Source organism: Rattus norvegicus, chromosome 4 (genome assembly GCF_036323735.1).
Source record: "Rattus norvegicus strain BN/NHsdMcwi chromosome 4, GRCr8, whole genome shotgun sequence".
NCBI classification, from domain to species: Eukaryota; Metazoa; Chordata; class Mammalia; order Rodentia; family Muridae; genus Rattus; species Rattus norvegicus.
This window is the reverse complement of record NC_086022.1, coordinates 120,908,437-120,928,167: the sequence shown is the minus strand read 5'-3', so window position 1 is coordinate 120,928,167 and position 19,731 is coordinate 120,908,437. Positions and strand designations below refer to the sequence as shown.

General features: G+C 44.5%; 1 protein-coding gene across 16 annotated transcripts in view; it reads right to left on the bottom strand.

The window, feature by feature from the left end:
• The window catches only part of Aak1 (AP2 associated kinase 1), a 164,159-nt gene that overhangs the window by 81,003 nt on the left and 63,425 nt on the right, over positions 1 to 19,731 (bottom strand). The window lies entirely within an intron of this gene.

Sequence of the window (19,731 nt, the reverse complement as noted above, 5' to 3'; positions counted from 1 at the left end):
GGATTAAAGGTATGTGCTGCCACCAGGCCTCAGCTTTGGTTTTTAGTTTTTGATGGGAACAGAAGTTACTATTTGTAACTCAGTGTGAGTTTAGTCCTGTGTCTGTGTGGTTGGTCCTGCACTCACCCACCTGATCACCACATCTTAGAACAATGCTTACCACATAGTGAAAATTCAATAATGAATTTGTTTCCCTCTTAACTTTTACTATAGAGAATAGAAAAGGCAACAAAGTATGGCAGAGATCATGGAAAACAGTACAAATGGCTGTGAGGCTACCGCACACATGCACAGGGCTGTTATTGTGCAGGAATATGGACTTGGCATACATGCAAGTGTATGTGGAAACCAGAGGTCAATCTGAGATGTGGTTCTTCAGGAGCTGCCTACATTGTTTTGTAATACAGGCTCTCTCACTGGGCTGGAGTTTGCCAACTAGGCTAAATCTGGCCCATGGGGCCCCGGAATCCTCCCATCTTTGCTTCCCTAGTTCTGGGATTACAAGCACACCCCACCATGCCTGGATTTTTGTGTAGGAGCTGGAGATTTAACTCAGATCTTCATGTTTACACACAAGCACTTCACCAAGTGAGCTACTCCCATCCCCCAGCTCCAACCAACAATGTCAATTTCTAAGGGTGACAAGATACAGGGTCAGAGGTGGCTCAGCTGGTAAAGGCATCCAAAACTAAGCCTGACCAAATGAGTTCAATCCCTGTCACCTGCAAAGAGGAAGGGACGAGCTGATTTCTAGAGTTGTCTTCTGACAACTCCACATGTCCCTCCCCAAACTGAATGAATGAATGAATGAATGAATGAATGGAGAAAAGAAAATTTAAAAAATCTAAAATGGAAACCCAAATTTTATTTGAAAACTCTAGATTTAAACATAAGCAATAAGTCACATTTTACATTAATGGTGAATAACCCAGCACTACAGAAGCTAAACCCTTTACAGCCTCTGGGCTTCCAATATTTTGCCTCAGATCTAATCTAAGCCCTTCATCTCACTGATGTACAGAGACAGGAAGCAGCACAGTAAATGTTCTCAGCCTTAAAAGAATACTTGTAAGCAAACTCCCATACACGTGCATATATTGGCTAGCAAGTTCTTGCCAGAAAAGACCCAGAATTTCCATGCTCATAGACCCAGAATTTCCACGTGGCTATTTACCCTACATAAAATAGACAAAGAAAGGTCTCTATTCGAGAACACAGAGAAAATTAGCAAGAAATTCCACAAGACCCCACATGTATCTGTGGTTTTCTTTTTAAATCAACTATACACAACACACTGGCCTCACAGTACCATGCACCCTGGGAACCGTCACAACAGGGAATGGCCTCTGCGGTCTTCTTCCCTTTTTCCTCAAACCCTGCAATCTTAGCTCTGGTTTCTCCGTACAGTAGTTTTGTTTGGCCTAAACAGACTCACTCGTTACAGACTCTCACGCCTTGCTTCTTTCCCACAGCATGTTTCTAGATTCCTTTTCTTTGTTACAGGTATCCGTAGTTTAGGGCTTGTTTTGTCAACTGTTCCACTGTACAGATGCCCACAGTTTATCTACCACAGAAGGGCATGTAAATGTCTCTAGCTTTGTTACAAATTAAGCATCTGTACGGAAGGAAGAAAGGAAGGGAGGGAGGGAGGGAGGGAGGCCTTTTTTATAGACATAGGTGGTCATTCCTGGACCACGTGACAAACTTAACCGCCCTAATGGTACCTCACAGTGATTCTGTCCTCCCCAGCACATGGCTACAGGTCTTTTCATTGTAGTTCATTGTAGTTTTCACTCATTTTCCTGTGTCCTCATCTGACGGTGATTTTGTTTGCATTTTCTAAAGTATCCTACATCACTGAAAGCCCTAGGATGAGTTACTTTCCTAATACTTTCCTGAGAAAGGCTTCAATTAGCACAGATTCAAGGAGTTGCTAAAGAAATTAATGATACAACTAGGACCTCTACTCCTCACATACATAAAGACATCAATGTCTAGCTCTCTGCTGGTAATGAGAACGTGTAATACAGGCCTCAGTATGACACAAGCTAGGTCAGAACTGAGGGCCCTGCTTCTGTGTTTGTAAGGTCAGTGAAGTGCACAGGACATAGATTATAGTCTCCCCGCGTGGCTGGGAAAATTATATATATTTATTATATATATAATTATTTATTATATATATATAATCTTGGAGCAAAACCTTTCCGTGCTCATATCAGCAAAAGATCACAACATCAAAAGAAGCTTCACAAAGCCAGCAGAGATAACATCTCCCCGCCCTCATCACGAGGGTCAGCCCCATGCGCAGCGCTGCAGTGGAGCAGGCAGTGCCTCTGCTGCGCCTTCATCAGATGCTCCATTGTGGAGGGCGGCAGAGCTGAGGATGTTCTTCGGCAGTGACTGCACTCAGGAAGGAAAGGTGAGTCTGGGAGGGAAGTAGACAGAGCGCCCTCCATGCTGGCTACCTGAGCAGTGCTGGGTGCGACTGGGCAGGCATGAGAAGGGTGAGACGAGAAGCTGGACAGACACCCATCCTGACTTTCAGACATGGTTTTTTGAGTTGCTGCCAAAGAGGTTTTGCTGTTACTTTTAATCAGGGCCAAAATTCTAGGCAATAAATATCTGACATATGGTACCAACTTATTTTTTTGCATGTAAAAGGAAACCTTCTTTTCTAACCCAAGTCCTATCTATACCCTTGAGAATGACATTTACCTGCTTAAGATCAACAAGACAAAGGTCAAGGGAAAAGGAATTCCAAAAGGAGAAATGAACCATTGGGGCCCATTCTTAATGCAAAATAACAGCAAACTCAGACAGCGTTCTCCATGGGATGCAGCTTCTCCTTGAATTACCCAAGAAAGAGAAAATAATCATGAGAGAAAGTCGTTGAGTCAGACAGAAACCCGGCTGAGGTGGAAGTGCATCAGATGAGGGCTTATGAAAGGGGGGCTCTGGACCATGACTTTCTCTGGCCTCCATTTCCTCATCTGCAGACATGGAGATCAAGTTCACAGGTTTTATGCTGAGGTCCTCAAAGCCCTGGATTACAGATGGTTCTACAGGGGACATGGGAAGGCAAGGCTGACTTGATGCACACAGCCTCCTTCTTAGAGTCAAACAAAGCAGCTCCTCTTTCCCTGTGTCTACAAATGACGCTAGGCAAAAATAAATAAAATAATAAAATAAAATAGGGGTATGGGGACAAATGGGCTTAAAGGAGGGAGAGAAAGTCTCCTAAACCCTAATCAAGTGAGGCTCCCGACTGAGACTGAGCTGCACACTGCCGTGTGTCCGTCTTGTCTTCCGAATGTGTAGGAAGGAAGAGACCTGCATTAAAAACCGCCCCTGACTGCCCTTAGCAGCAGAGTCCTCTGGGCAAGCACACTTCATGTTCTGTCCACAGTGTTTCTGAGCCCACACAGGGATGACCAAGAAGCTAACAAACGCCATCCACACTTGACTCATACTGAAGACAACTTTGGCAGAAGTTTCAGAAGGAGTGACAATTTTTAAAGCTTCAGCAGATGGCAAGAACACAGCAGAGCCTGCACAGGAGAAAAGGTCGGTGTGACTCGTGTATCTGCACTGACTGCAGTGGAGACTTGGGCTTGTTTTTCTAAAGTCATTCTCTTGCCTCAGACTGAAATCACCATGTGCTGGGTCCTTCTGGGGAACATACCAAAGCAGCCTCCCGCCCCCAGTAGAAAGAACACCCAGATGGGGATACTTGAGGTATTCAATTCCCTCTTCCCAGCAGGGCTGTGCGCACAGGACCAGAGATGCCAATACTGTCATTCAGAACCCAACCAAGCCACAGCCCAGGTGAACCATGGCATCACTGGCAACTAAATGCCTCTTCCTCTCTAGGCCTGCAGTGACCAGGGAACATCTGTAGTTCAGGAAGCTCCCTTAGGGGTTTAAAAAAAATTCCTCCTCAAACCCCACCTTCACAAAAGGTTCCTGCCTGTTTGGAACAATAAAAATAAATAAATAAATAAATAAATAAATAAATAAATAAATAGCAAATAAAGAGTGGAAGAAATCAAGGAATTCTGGGTGAGGATCCAAAGCACACTGGCCTGGCTTGCCAGAAGCTAAGTATGATGGAGAGAGGGCCTTCCTTGTGCCTCCTGGCTACACTTTCACCGCACTGCTGTCATAAGGCAGCTATCTAGAAGATGTAAACACTGGTTGAGTCACATCCTCTGTTCACTGAAATCCACAGCTGCTTCTCCTGGTCAGAAGAACCACACTCTACTCTCCCACTGAAGCTAGGTGATCTGGGGCAGAAACTGAACGCCATGCATCCATTTGAAACTCCTCGCTAGCATCTCAGTCCTCCTAGAACAAACACTGCCTGCTACAGAGGCTGGAAGGCTCAGAGATGTCCTAGCTTCTGCCAGGCACTACAGCCCGCCAGTGCTTAACCCACATAGCCCTCTTCCCGGTCAGATCCTCCCTGCTTCCACAGTACTGTGTATACTTCAGCCTGCCTAAGGTCCTTCTGCACTTGCTTCTCCCTTGGCATGGTTAGTTCCTACTTCTCCTTCAAGTTTCTGGGAATTCTTTCCTTGACTAAGACTTCTCTGGGGGTTGGGGATTTGGCTCAGTGGTAGAGCGCTTACCTAGGAAGCGCAAGGTCCTGGGTTCGGTCCCCAGCCCCGGAAAAAAAAAAAAAACCAACAAAAACAAAAACAAAACACCAACAATAAGACTTCTCTGACTGTCCCTGGTCCCAGTCCCCTGCTGGGTCCAGCATCTTTTCCTTTAGGAGATTAGATGGGTGACTCCTGGTTTGATCCCTTCTTCCTCTGTTCACTATAAACTGCCAAGAACAGACATGATGACCGATTCACTGTGGCACCCTGTCACCAGTCCTGTGCCTGCCATACAGCAAGTGCTCATGTACTCTGTCATAAAACCTATCTGCCTCGGACTGTAAAAGTTCCCGCATCAAAACAGCAGCAACAAGATCTCTACCCACTTTTCCCAGTTTTCCAGTCTCTCAGAATACAGAAAGGGATAGAAGGGCCAAACTTAAGAATGCTTTTTTTTTTTCTTTTTTTGTGGAAGGATGATAAAGTTTCCCATAAAGGGAAACAACTTCTCTGCCTACCCTGGCGCCTAAGGACAACATAGGACAAAGGTGTCAGCACCCTTCTTGCCCAGGCAGTAAGCTGACAGTATAGCTCACAGAAACAGACACACTCATCCTTCCTACAAACAAAACAAACAAAAAAAGAAACAAAAACAAAAACCTTGTACTGGAAATGAAAAACCACTTCAGATAAGAAAAATAAATATTCAGCCCCATGATCAATCCCAAGGTATCCTCAGCTAAAAGAGAAAGGAGTCATTCCATTGGCAATTGCCTAGAAAGCAGCTAGGAGCCATGTCCACCCTTAAAGGCAGATCTCTGGGCTCTGGCTCCACCATGATTCTATGAACATTTTCCTAAGGGCTTTGCAAAAATAAATTCTGTCTGGCATTGTCTCTGTTACAACTGCTCATACTAGAACATATCAGCTTAACTCCCTGCTTAAAGTTCTCTAAGATTTCCACATTTACTGCTGCTCCAGAAAGATCACCTTCCAGTGGATCTGGATCCAGTGGCCAGGTGATGGGATATGCAATGGCATCAAAGGTATGTGATACAGAGCCCTTTACCCAGTACTGCAGCCAACACCAGGTCTCTTTCTGACCCTAAGTCACAGTCAAGCCACATCAAGTGGGTTCACTAAGTTTGACCATTGTATACCCTAACCTTAGAATTGCTTCAGCTCCATCCCTCACACTCCTCTCTTGGCTCCTGTTATATCTGTTCCTCCGGAAGAAATTGAGTCTTAAGTTTCTTTTCAAAGATGCATAGTTATCTAGTGCCCTCTCTTAAGAGCATTAATGAAGCCCCTAAGCTACAGTCTAAATTCCTAAACGCAATAGCAGAATCTTTATATTTTTCTCATTTAAAAAAAAAAATACTCCCATCCCTCGACACCTATGGCAGACAGGTGAGCTGGCCTGGAGGCTGTGAGAGTGGGAAACTGGCCCAGCCCCTTGTCTGCCTTGAGGTGACATGGGAAAGATCCATCCCCATCTCAGCCACCCTCACCAAATACCTGCAGCAGGCTGGAGAACAGGCCCTGAGACACAAAGCGAGAGAGCTGGCCCACCCCTCATCAGGACAGAGGAGGAGTGTTGGCCCCAGTGTCCAGGGCACAGGAGCACTGGTGTGCTGACCAACTCAGATTCCACCCAGACCCAGATTCAGTGCTCTAGTTGGCCCACCCCAACATTCACCCCATCCTTTGAATGGCTGGAGCCCAGGAAGGGGCTGGGCCAGTCCTGTAGATTCAAAGCTGCAGGACCTCCACGACACAGGGCAGTTACAGGATATCTAGGAGTCCTGGTGAGGATCCAGCACTGATAGTGTAGCAGAAGCCAGAGGCCTCGACCCACACCAATGAGACACTGCAACGAACATTTGCAAGTTAAGCTGTTTGAGCAAGAGGACATGCTGTGACACACCAAGACACTATAGCTTCCACAGTGAGATAGTTTTGTTTTATTTCAGTTTGTTTTTTTTTTCTTTTTTGAGGGGAGGGGGTTGCAAGGGCAGAAGGCAGATACGAAGGGATGGGGAGATGAGTGGGATTGGGGTGCATGATGTGAAATTCACGAAGAATCAATAAAAAGTTTTAAAAAACTTACTTCTGTTTACCAGTGCCATGGCATCTGGACAGAGGACAACTTGAGTGAAGTGCTCCTTTCTACTACCTTGGAGGTCCTATGATTGAGCTCAAGTCATCAAACTTGGCAGCAAGCATCTTTACCCTCGGAACCATTGTCATATAAAAATTTTTTCAAGGGCCAGAAAGATGACTCAGCTGTTAAAAGTGCATACTATTCTTGCAGAGGATCAAAGTCTGGTTCCCAGGACCCCTATCAGGAAGCTCCGGACTACCTGTAACTCTAGCTCTGGGTATCCAGTGCCTTTGACCTCCTTGGGAACTTATACACACAGGGCGCGCACACACACACACACACACACACACACACACACACAATGGATGGATGATGGATGGATGATGGATGGATGGATGGATGGATGGATGGATGGATGGATGATGGATGGATGGATGGATGGATGGATGGATGGATGATAGACCTTAAAAATAATGGTAAGGGGAAGTTGCAAAGATCATACTGCAAGCATTCACGTACGTACCACATATGGCCTGTAGTCAGCATTCTGTTACACTCTTTGCCATCTACCATCTATCTATGAAAACACAATTCATGCTCCCTTTACTCTGAAGTCAGCAAAGGCCTTAGGAACTTCACTCTACATGTTTCAACATATATACATAGTTTTAACCATCATTTGGAGGCATCAAATTTTTTTCTCTTTTTCTCTTTTGATGCTGGGAATTGAACCAGAATCTCCAGCATGCTAAGAACACATTCTGCCACCGAGCTATGCCTCTGTCCCCTCGGGTGTCGGCCTGGCAGGACTGGGATAAATAGGGAACTTGGAAAGCATATGCCTGGGTATGTGTTTACAAAGAATAGAGATGTGCGGGACAGCAAACTGAGTCGGAAAGGTCAACACTAAACCTGGGGCACTGTCCAACCAGCTTGGGTACTCAGTTCCTCAGACTTTCACTCTCCTCTGCCCCACAGATATGTTTCCTACTGTCGAAGCCCTTGACAACAAATGTCAGGTTTTTCAGCCTTTAGACTTGAACTTGCATGAGTGGCCTGCCTAGAAAACCTTGGACTGGTGACTGCATTGCTGGCTGCTTCCCTCCAACCCCCATTAGTAAGTTCAGGGTTCACAGGTTCTTTGGGGGCAGGCGATAACTAAGGTGTATTTACAGTGACATATAAGAACCTTTGGGATACTATTCAATGGGGTCTGAGAATGCATACACTCAAGTCCCACAGACATATAAGACCTCTCACCACACAGACAGCATGGGCTCACCTCCAGACAAGTCCCACTCGCTCTCACCAGTAGTAACCACTATTCTGATTTTCTAAATCTATCTATAGTTTTACTTACTCTAGAACTTCACATAGAACCAAATGGTGAATCTTATTTCTTTCTTATTTATTATCTATTTATTTATTTTGAGTCAGGGTATCGCTCTAGCCCAGGCTAGTCTCAAACTCTCAATCCTCCTGTCTCAGCCTCCCATGCACTAGGACTTCCAGGATTATAGGCCTGTGGTCTCACACCTGATTTAAGGGCGTTAATGATTTGAGTATTTCTCTCTCTTCATCCAGCCATATCTCCCAATACTCAAACCTTCTCGTCCCCACCCCCTAAGCTTTTGGAATAATAATGATTTTCACAGTAGGTTCCCCCACAGTATTCCTGTTGGCTGGAATATCCAGTTCCAATTTTCTGTAAAAGAAGTTTAAGACAACATTAAACAACCCCTCTTGTATAAGATATGGCCTTTCTCTGCCGGTCTAGGTTTCTTACTGCTGCACATTTGGCTGCTACCTCTGTTTTCAATCAAAAAATGCTGTAATGATCTAGAATTCATTAAGGCCAAAAACAAGAAGGAACCACTCTTTGAGTGCTCTGACAGCATTGTAGACTGTCTGTCAAGTGCAGTACCTGAAAAATAAATCACTAATAAAAAACAGAAGGGAAAGAGAGGCTGGGCCTGGTGGCTCACACCTCTAACAATAGCACTTTGGAGGCAGTGGCAGGCAGATCTCCTGAGTTCAAGGCTAGCCTGGTCTACATGAGTTTCAGGCTAGATAAAACTACATAGTGAAACTGTCTCCAAAGAGGGAAGGGTGGCAAAACTCTATTTCATTTTCTTAGGATCTTTAGGGCCCAGAAGGATCCTATAATAGGTAACTAATAACTGTTCGATAGATTAAAAACAAACCATGTTGTTGCTCCACTTACATATTTCCTCTAGCTCTTCTAACATTTGCAAAATGGCATCCACACAGACACTGAGTCCAAGAGGGGTATTTAGCAGAATCCTGTGTGTATTTTGCATATGCTCTGTTGGATAGCTTGTTCTCTCTGTACCTTGTAGAACTCTAGCACTAAGTCTAAGGGTGGCTCAAACTAGGACTTCTAACAGGATACAGTCCACCCCACACTCACCGTGACTTTCTCCCTCTGCTCAGAGCTGATTCTCGGCAGAGCAACTCTTCTCACTGGCATTGGATTCTTTTAGAGCAAGGATATTTTATTTTAACCCATTGTAGAAAATACCTTGGCCTGGTTTACAAAACTCTACTCCATTCTGAGATAATGTTCAGATATTCTGTGTCAGTTGACTCCACCCCTACCCCCACACCATTCCACTGCTAATTGAGCCAGGAAGGGAGGAGAGCTGTCCCATGCTGTCCCTTGGGAATGTGGGATAGCCCCCAAACTATAGTCTGATTGTGCTGTATAACGTCACAGACAAGGCTGGTGGCTACAGTCAATCACCGGTAGGCTCTCAAGCAGAAAGATTTCTGCAAAAATGAATAAGAAAACAAGATGCTTAGAATAAAATGTAGTCTAGAACTGAGGCTTCAAAGGGAAAAGGCAGACAGAAGAACCACCTAGTAACTTTATAAAATCCACAAAAATCTAGCTGCACTCCCTGCTGTGTTCTAGAAGGTTCCCTATATTTATTCATTACATTACTTTCCCACTAATCTAATTGCAACTAAACTTCTGTTCCTTGAAGCCAATGCACCTAAGAAACGTTGAACCAATGTCTGCAGTTTAAATAATTTTTGCATAACTCCTTTCCCAGAAAACATCCATAACAGAGCACTAGAACAGAATATGGAAAACTGCACTGGATGAGCCAGGCAGTGATGGTTTAATCCCAGCAATCAGGAGGCAGAGGCAGGCAGAGCTCTGTGGGTTCATGGCCCACCTGGTCTACAGAGCGAGTTCCAGGACAGCCAGGGCTACACAGAGAAACCCTGTCTCAAAACACACCACACACATAAACATGGGGGTATGGGGGGAGAGGAGGAAGGAAAGAAAGAAAAAACAGAAGGACGAAACAAAGGAAGACCACACTAGATGAATTAGAATTTTAAGTTGATTCAGATAAAATTAGCTTACAATAACACACCGAGACCTAAAGAAGAAAAATGGCCAAATCTCTTTGGAAGTAAGCAGTCCGTGGGGACTAAACAAGGGTCCAATTGTCTGTGTTGTTGTGGATCAGGGTTAGCAAGTGGGAGACATTCCTTCAAAGTGACAGTAGAGATGTCTATAATGCTTCCAACACAAAACAATGATCACATGCTAGTCACTCCGACCTGCTATTCAGACATGATACAGCGCTACAATTTATAGCTCCATGCATTTATTCTTTTAAATTTTGTTACACTTAATTTTGTATGTATGAAGTTTTACCAACTTTAGTATGATACATGCCATGTGCTATAAAGTATGTGGAGATCAGAAGACAACTTGTGGGTTGATTCTCTCCTTCTACCCTAAGGGTCCCAGGGACCAAATTCAGGTCATCAGTCATTAAACTCCAATGGTCAGGTTTAGCCATAACCACCTTTCCTACTGAGACGTCTTGCTTGTCTGTGTACAGTTATTACATTTTAGTTAAGACAAGTGTGTGTGTTAGGGTTAGCATTCCAGGCAGAGGACAATCCCAGGACAAGTGTGTGTGTGTGTTAGGGTTAGCATTCTAGGCAGAGGACAATCCCAGGACAAGTGTGTGTGTTAGGGTTAGCATTCCAGGCAGAGGACAATCCCAGGTTGTAATCTTTCATATCAGATGTTATAAAGACTCAGCCTTAGAGAGAGGCCTATCATGAGTGGTCTCCAGAAAGGATCAGCAGCACGCCAGCCACAGCTGCTGAGGTACTTCTTGGAAGATGGGCACACAGTCACCACGAGGGCACAGGCCATTTACTGATCTGTATTGTTATCTTAAGTTCTGATAAGTTCAGTTTTGTACACTGGTTTTATTTTCAAAATACTATACATGAATATTTTTCTCTTGTTGTTGCTGTCTAGTTTCATGTTGACACAAAAGCTAGAGTCACCTGAAAAGAGGGAACCTTAATTGAGAAAATGTCTCCATAAGGCATTTTTAAAATTAGTTATTGATGAAGGAGCACCATTGTGGGTGGTGCCATCCCTGGGCAAGTGGTCCTGGATTCTGTAAGAAAGCAGGCTGAGCAAGCCAGTAAGCACTGTTCCTCCATAGCCTCTGTGTCAGCTCCTGCTTTCAGGTTCTTGCCCCATTCTTTGGATGATAAACATGATATGGAAGTGTAAGCCACATAAGCTCTTTCCTCCTCAAATTGATTTTGATCATACTGCTCCACTGCAGCAATAGTGACCTTAATTAACTGAGACAATTACGTCGTGTTGAGTGGCCCCTTCAATTCTATAGGAGACACAAATGGCTCTTCTACTTCTGCCCCTCTGTGAACCTGCTGTCTACACATCAGACAAGTCACCCTGGACACCAGCTTCCATGTAGTCCCTTCACTATGTGCCACAGAATCCCTGAAAGGTTAGGATACTCCTCAAAGGAAAATAGAAACTTTGAAAGAGACTCCAGGGGAAGCAGAAGCTTGGGCAGGAAAAGAAACCATCCTGAGAGGTGATTCTGGCTCCCTGTGGGATCCAGAGTGAAAGTTCCCAGAGTCTCAAAGGCACAGCTCAGATCACTCCTGACTTGACTCCAAACTAACATAAGAAGGCAAGCTTGACTCAGAGAAGACTGACAACAAAGATGACCAACCCAAGAACTGGTTGGTAAGAGGGTGGGTCTTCAAATGACCACAGCCCTGAGGGCCTTAAAACACAGGTAAGAAGGAAGCCAGGAGGTCAGTGTAGAGCAGACAGAAAACCTGAGGAAAAGTATGTGAAGCTAAATGAGGAAAATGCTCACTCACTCGAAAACCAGGACAGGGGCTAGGAGAAACCAAGACACCTCAGGGATTAGAAGTTCATGCCAAACAAGGAAGTCAATCTGAAAATCAGAAGACCCCAGAAGATTTGAAATTTCTTCTAGAACAACCAGCAACACAGTCAAGGTGGTCAAGTTGTGGGAGGGGAGAGGAATGAGAGCTGAGGACTCCACATGCTGTACTGTACCATCAGCCAGCAGTCCTAAGATAAGCAAGCAGGGCCAGTAGGAAAGGAAGCTGACAGGTACTTGGAAAGCAACAGGCAATGTGTATGAAAAGCCTAAGTGCCCCTCTGACCCCAAAATTCCACTTCTAGAATGCCCTCTTAAGAACATAATCTCAAGTCCAACACGGCATAAACAGGGTGTGATGGTGTATGCCTGAAATCCCAGCATAAGGAGGTAGAAGATCGGGAGTTCAAGGTCACTCTTGGCTACAGTGAGTTCTAAGCGACCCTGAACTACATGGGTCCGTAGCTGTCAAGTGGGTCTCGTGAGAACTGGGGCCAGAACTCATCACACTGCTGTGCAGTGCTAAGGCCACACACTGTCCCCCACTGGACTATCACATCTTCCAGCCTCCTTATAGAGCATCTGCTCAGGACACATTCAAAAATAGCTGCGGTCCAGTAAGTGAGTAAGTGCTCAGCCACAGCCACTTCATGTGTATTGTCTGACTGAATCCTCATGACAAGCCTGGGAGGGCCAACCACAGAAAAGTCTCTGTCTCAGACCTAGTGAGTACCCAATGCTCTTGGGTTGTACCCAGCAGGCTCCTTCCTAAAGTCAATCCACGAGTCATGCTTCCAAAGTACCTTTCAGCATATCCAATTGACATTCCTACCTAACATACATGAGAGACTAAAGTCACACAAGATGAAACACAGCAGGGCAAGAAATTCACTGACCCTCCAGTTGTCTGACCTCTGACGCTGTATTTAAGAGTGAGCCACTGAGCAGGGCACTGCATGCCCAAAGAACTAGAATCCTAGGTAAGATTTAGTGCCCCACTGTGAGGAGGAAACAAAGCTAATGTTCTGTCTGAGGAATTCATTCTGGATTACCCCCACCACCAAGGACAGGGAGAGCTGAGTGACAATCTGGGGGAGTGTCATAACTGCTTGTATGCTGGCTTTGGGCGCACCATGCTCTATCATCCATTACATTTTCAGACCAAAGTGTTGAAAAGATTTCAGCCTGAGTCACAGGCTGCTTCCTGATTCTAGCCCCTCTTCTCTTGCCCTGTGTCTGGGCTCTAACAACAGAAGTCAAATGCAATCCACACTGTGATGAAAGGAGCTACAGTATTAGCAGGACCTCTCTTTACCCTTCCCATGCTTCTTTCCATGGGAGAAGCCCAACCCAAGAGCAGCACACTCCAATGGGGGTGAAGACGCGACTCTCACTGTCAACTTCTCAACCTCTATCCCTCCTGCTTTCAGCATATGAAGGCACTGCAGCAGACTGAATCCCCATGTGGTATAAGCTGGCTGGGAGGGGCAGTTAGGGAAGAAGAGGAGCTAGAATCCATCCCCTCCTCCCCAGCACACACCCTCCTGGCTTCTCAGCTTTCAAAAAGTAAATAATAGCTGTAAATCAAGAGCTTCAGATAAAGTGAAAAATGAGTGGAGTCAGATAAAACTCAAACCATGCACACACCCAACAGTCACATTAAGAAGAGGGAGGACATAACGGGAGAGGGAAGAAAAACATTTGTCTACGAAACTGTACACAAAAAGATGTCTTTAGATTTTTCTCTTAATGCTGAATATTAAGAGGTATTATCAATAATTAATATTATTAATATTAAGGTAATATTAATGTTGAATGTTAAGAGCCGCCTGAGGTAGGAGGCAACTTTACCACAATCAGTGAGTCGGTCGTAAGGAGAGCAGGGTCCAACGCTAGGCACATGAGCACCTGGCTCAGAAGAGCGTGCATGCGCAGCGAGGTCCTGTTCCCACACGCTATGCTTTCTCCCTAGCTCCCGACCTGTGCTGCACCTGCTACCACTCATACTCAAAATGACATCAGGACCAATGACGTCATTCCTAAAAGTCTCAATTCCGAAAAGGGATTTCACCCCCCAACCTCCACCACCCCAAACTACTAACTGTTCAAATTTTAAAGTCCTGACGACTCTACCCAGCATGCCTACCTTGCCTCTTCTTCCTTAGAAATTCTTGCCCTAGCCCAACATCCCTTCCGTCCCTTTATGGACTTCAGTCCAGGCACTGTTCTCCTCCCCTTCCTCTTGTTCATCAATATTTATACAGGATTCACAGATCTCTGAGCTTAAAAAGAAGAAAAGAACAAGTCTCATTATTCTTCTCTTGATCCAACTCAAAGCCCGTTCCTTTCCTTTGCTCACAAGCAGACCTTTTTATTTATTTACCATGTATATAGTGCTCTGCCTGCACTGCAGAAGAGGGCATCAGAACCCATTACAGATGGTTGTGAGCTGCCATGTGGTTGCTGGGAATTGAACTCGGGGCCTCTGGAAGAGAAATCAGTGCTCTTAACCACTGAGCCATCTCTCCAACCACAAGCAGACCTTTTTAATTGCCTGTTTTCTTGTGCCCCACTCTCTTCTTTCTCCACCTCCCCCCCGCCCCCAGTGATTTAGGAACCTCTTACAAGGGACATTTTCTCCCTGATACCCTCTCTGGTGGCAGCTGTATGGTTTTTCACTAGTGTCCTTCTTCAGGCATCTCCTTTGGGCTTTCGAATGGAAGGCACTGAGTGTTCTGCTTTCCTCCTGCGTCTCTACCCACTTCTTCTCTACAGAACCGTATCCTCCTGCTCCCCGAGAGCTAGTGTGTCCTCAGGACTCAGTTCAGACTCATCTCATATTACTGTACAATACAACTCCTTGGGCAACCCCTCAAGTAAATAGGCAAACTTTCGTGGCATGGTTAATACTGACAACCAAACGCCCACATCTGTATATTTGACTTTCTCTTGATCTGGTGGAATTTCCACTTGTAATATTCATAGGGACTCCAAAGTCTGCCTTAAATATCCCCTTTGTATTTACTGCACACACACGCACACACCAGCCTCTCTCACTGTTGCTGTGAATGTGACCACCATCTACCCCTGCTACCTTCAGCAATTCCACTCCCTAATATCCAAACAACTGCCAAAGCATGACTCTCATATCAGCTTATTCTGTCTCTACTTACTTCAATGCTGTGCTCCAGAATGACCTTCTTTTTCTTCTAGAACACTGCAATTTCTTAGAGCACTCTCAGAACAGAAAAAAGACAGATGTAACTGCCCAACCGTCCAGTCACATGTGACTAAAACCATTAGGGACAGCTAATCACAGCCACTCTGAATCTCTGTCCCTGGAACATGGAATGGGGTGGCCTAAATCTTTACTGGCAGCAGAACCCAGCGGCAAGGAAGAAGAGGAGCTTCACAGCAACCATGCTGACTACATGGGCAAGAAAGGAAACAAAAAACAAAACAACAACAACAAAAAACAAAAAACAAAAAAAAAAAGAAAGAAAGAAAAAAGAAATGAAAGAAAACTGTGCAGGAATACACAAGGCAGTGAGGTCTGGGACCAGAACTCCTGACGGCTGGCTCTGCTTCCTAACGGAACCGCTGCTTCTCACTGTCCTTTCCTTCTCCCACCTCCCACCAACTTTTTTTAAGATTTATTTATTATATATAAGTACACTGTAGCTGTCCCCAGACACACCAGAAGAGGGCATCAGATCTCATTACAGATGGTTGTGAGCCACCATGTGGTTGCTGGGAATTGAACTCAGGACCTCTGGAAAAGCAGTCAGTGCTCTTAACAGCTGGGCCATCTCTCCAGCCCCATCCCACCAACTTTTAAGTCTCATTAAGGAGGATAACTTTCCCGGGACTATCAAGAGCCTTGATTAATACATTTGTTTTAGAGGGTTTGTTTGTTCTTTGGAGTTGTTTGAATTTGTCCTTTAGACAGGGTGGCTTAGATAGGCCACACTGGTCTGAAACTCAAGAAAAACCCTCTTGGCTCAGCCTCCTGAATGCAGAAATGACAAGCATGTGCCACCACAGCTGAGTTAGGGCATGAGGATCTGCCCAGTGGCTCAGCCTCCACATCAGCTGGCTGATTAAAGTGGAAGATTAAAGCAGGCAAACTTTACCAAACGTCTGGGGCATTAATGCACTGCATTTTTTAAAGTGTTTTTTCCTATGCTTAATCAATGGGAACAATGGGTTATTTCTAGTCCAAGGATAGGAATTTATATATTTTAAAGTAATCTTGAAGCTTTTAAAAGATGCTAAGTTTAGAAGCAAATAATATATTTTAACCTCAAATTCACATCAATTTTAGCCTAAAATTTGTATTATGGTTAATTTTCAGCTCATTTGTATTTTAATGTGGTTTTTTTAAAGCCCAATTAAAATATTTCCTTACAATTTAGTACCTCTCACTTGGTATAGGTGTCTCAGACCATTTTGAACAAATTTTGAGTCAGATCATTTTAACATGTTTTAAACATGTTTAAAGAATTCTTTTCACTATTCTTTCTAATTATTTACATCCTAGATGTTACTCCTTCCAGGTACCCCCTAACTGAGTTCTTCCCCCATTCCCCTTCCCTATTTTCATTATTCTTAATGCAGGAAATAAAATTAATCCTTATTATAATATCAATGTTGTATAGTAAGTAATTTTGGTTTTGTTTTGTTTTTCTTAAGCAAAACAACAACAACAAAACCCTAGTTTTTTCAAAAGCTTCTAGGTTCACAAGCCACTTACTAATTATCCAATATACAGAGTATACATTGCAGGGCTGATGAATGTCTTCATAAGCAGCTAGATGCTGATCCTGAAAGGGGCTCTGGGGATGCATGCTTTTATTTAAAGGCCCCCTAGACACAAAGATCATCACTAGTTAAGAGACGAATGCTCAGGGGTGGGAACAGTTGATATTTCTTGGGAATAGAAAGTAAAATCTTGAGGATACTGAGGACACTTAGCATCACAGTATCTCTTGGTTTTAAGACCCTGAAAGCCATACGGACCATGTGTATGAACAGATAAATGCACCAGAGCAGGGAGATGGTGAGGAAGTCTAGGGTAGCTCTTTTTGCCTGTAGAAGGGAGCTAATGACTTTGCAAATTCCTATTCTCCTGAAAAATGCTTGCCACTGAAGAAAAAAAAAAAACCACAATCCACATTTTAAGTGGCTATTCAATATTCTACAAAGCAGAGAACTCTCTGCCAGATGCCTGCTTAATCTAGTTTGAATGTCAGGGAGGTAAAAGAAATTGGTTACCCTAGAGTTATTTCCATCGGCCCCACTATAGTGGTCAAAGAAATGAGAAGAAGCAGACCGGTTGTAGAAATGAAGTTTTACGTCCTAAAGTCTTTGCAAACATGCATAAAATAACACTGCCGTCTAATGTCTAATGCTGCTAGGGCTGGAAGAGCTGCACTGCCCCATGCAACACTGTTACCCAGATGTCCTGGCAACCCTTCAAACACATTGATTTCCCTGTGAGATACACTAAGGGGCAACAGAGAAAACAAAAAGCTGGAAGTCAGGAATCCTAGTTCTGGGCCTACTTCATAAAAGGCAAGCTAGCCCTGGGCAAGTCACGAGGCTTTTCCTGAAACCTAGTTTGTTTATCAGTGGAATAATAATGCAGAGCTGGTGGAGAGGGGAAACCCTGACTTTGGACATCAGCCATAACTTGGTGACTCTTCTGGGATGTGAAATATATAGCCCCCACCTCCTGAACCCTACATGGGATAAATGACTAACCAGAGGCACTGCTGTCTGTGGAGGAGGCAGCAGAAGAAAGTGGATTACAACAGCAAGGACTCTGAGCTCCAGGGGAGGAAACTAAGGGCATCCCTTCCAGCAGGTGTTCCTCTGCCCTCCAATCACTGATTTTCTCAACATCAGCCACTTTCAAAACCTAAAGGTAAAGAAATTTTGTAGTGTAAGTCTTCCTGTGGCGCTCAGGAAACTGGAGGGCTCCCGTTTAAGTCACTCCATGTGGTGGTTTGAAGAAATATAGCCCCATAGATTCATGTGTTTAAATGCTTGGCTCATAGGAGTGGCACTAGGAGGTGTGGCCTTATTGGAGTTGGTGTGGCCTTGCTGGAGGAAGTGTGTTACTGTGGGGGCAGGCTTTAAGGTGTCCTGTGCTCAAGTTACACTCAGTGTGGCACACGGTCTCCTTCTGCTGCCTCATATCAAGATATAGAGCTCTCAGCTCCTTCTCCAGCACCATGTCTGCCTGGATGCTGCCCTGCTTCCTGCCATGATGATATGGACTGAACCTCTGAAACTGTAAGCCAGCCCCAATTAAATGTCTTCCTTTATAAGGGTTGCTCTGGTCCCGGTGTCTCTTCACAGCAAAGAAACCCTAAGTCATGCCCTGTGTTCACCAGACAAGCACTACAGCAGTGGTCAGTGTGCCTGTGACTGACAAGGCAAAATCTCCCTTATAACCTGAGGGCCAAACCAAATAGAAGCTTCAGACAGTGTCCCTTCACCTTCCTGACATCCTGTTATTTTGTTTTTGATCCTTGGTCCTATGGGATTCCAAGCATGGCAGTTTTAATTTTAAGTTAACTTCAGTTTGTCTTTTTTTTTTTTTTTTAAAGATTGCAGGTTTTTTTGTTTTCTTTTTCAAAATACCAGTTTTTCTTTTTGAACCATAGTGCAAAGCACATTTTTAAAAGGGGCTCCCAGGGCTGGAGCAACGGCTCATTCAGTGAAGCGACTGCCGCACGAGAGTGAGCTCCTGGCTTGAAATCCCAGGACCTGTGTTTTTAAAGGTCTAGGTGCAGTGGCACAGGACTCCTGCACTGCAGAGGTGGAAACTGGCAGGTCCCTTGAGCTTACCAGCCAGTTGGCTGAGATGAACTGACGATGATGACACAAAGAAAGATCAAAGACACCAACACTGACCTGTTGCCTCAAGATGTACATGCCCCCGCCAAAAAAAAACCATCCATGTATACAGAAAAAGTGGGTCTTTTTCCTTCCTCCCTCAATCTTTCTCTCCAAGTCAATCTGGCGCCCTCTCTCAATCTTCCTTCTACCTCAGCCTTACATGTGTCACACCTGGCTTTGCTATCTCTTGAATGAAAAAAACAAACAAACCTCTCAGCTGGTTCTCAAGGTAGACGTGGAGTCTCCTCTTCCCTTGCCCCCAGCTCTACACCAGAGTATACTTCACCACTTCATTGACCTTCTACCATTGATAACCAAGCCAATGAGAAACATCTGCTCGGGAACCCTCAAAGGCTGCTTCATTTTCTTCCCCCCACAACTAACAACCTACTTCAAGAAAAGCACTAATGTTCTTAGTGTCATTTCACACACACACACACACACACACACACACACACACACACACACACACAAACACACGAGGGGAGGGTGGATCTACTAACAGTCTAACCTCCTCCTTAAAGAAAAAACACCAGCACAATTAGGGGCTCCTACCCAGGCAGGCGTGACTCCTAAGCAGATGGTAGGCCTCGTAATTAGGTCATTACATAATACCTCGTCTTTAACCAGCTTCTCTGTGCTTCATTCCGAGACTCTGGGCTGATGAGCTTTATACTATGGTTACTTTAATTATAATTTGTTCTCAAGAACACAGTAATACCATGTTTTGATAAAAAGGAAAAAATTCAGGTTGGAGTGCAGAAGGTTGCTTTACCATTCATTTAAAGAAATTCAGACTTGTACCGATAACTAACTACCCCTGGTATCTTGGTTTCCCAATCTGTCACTGAGAATGAGGTTAGTACCTTGCTATACTTATTCTAATGCT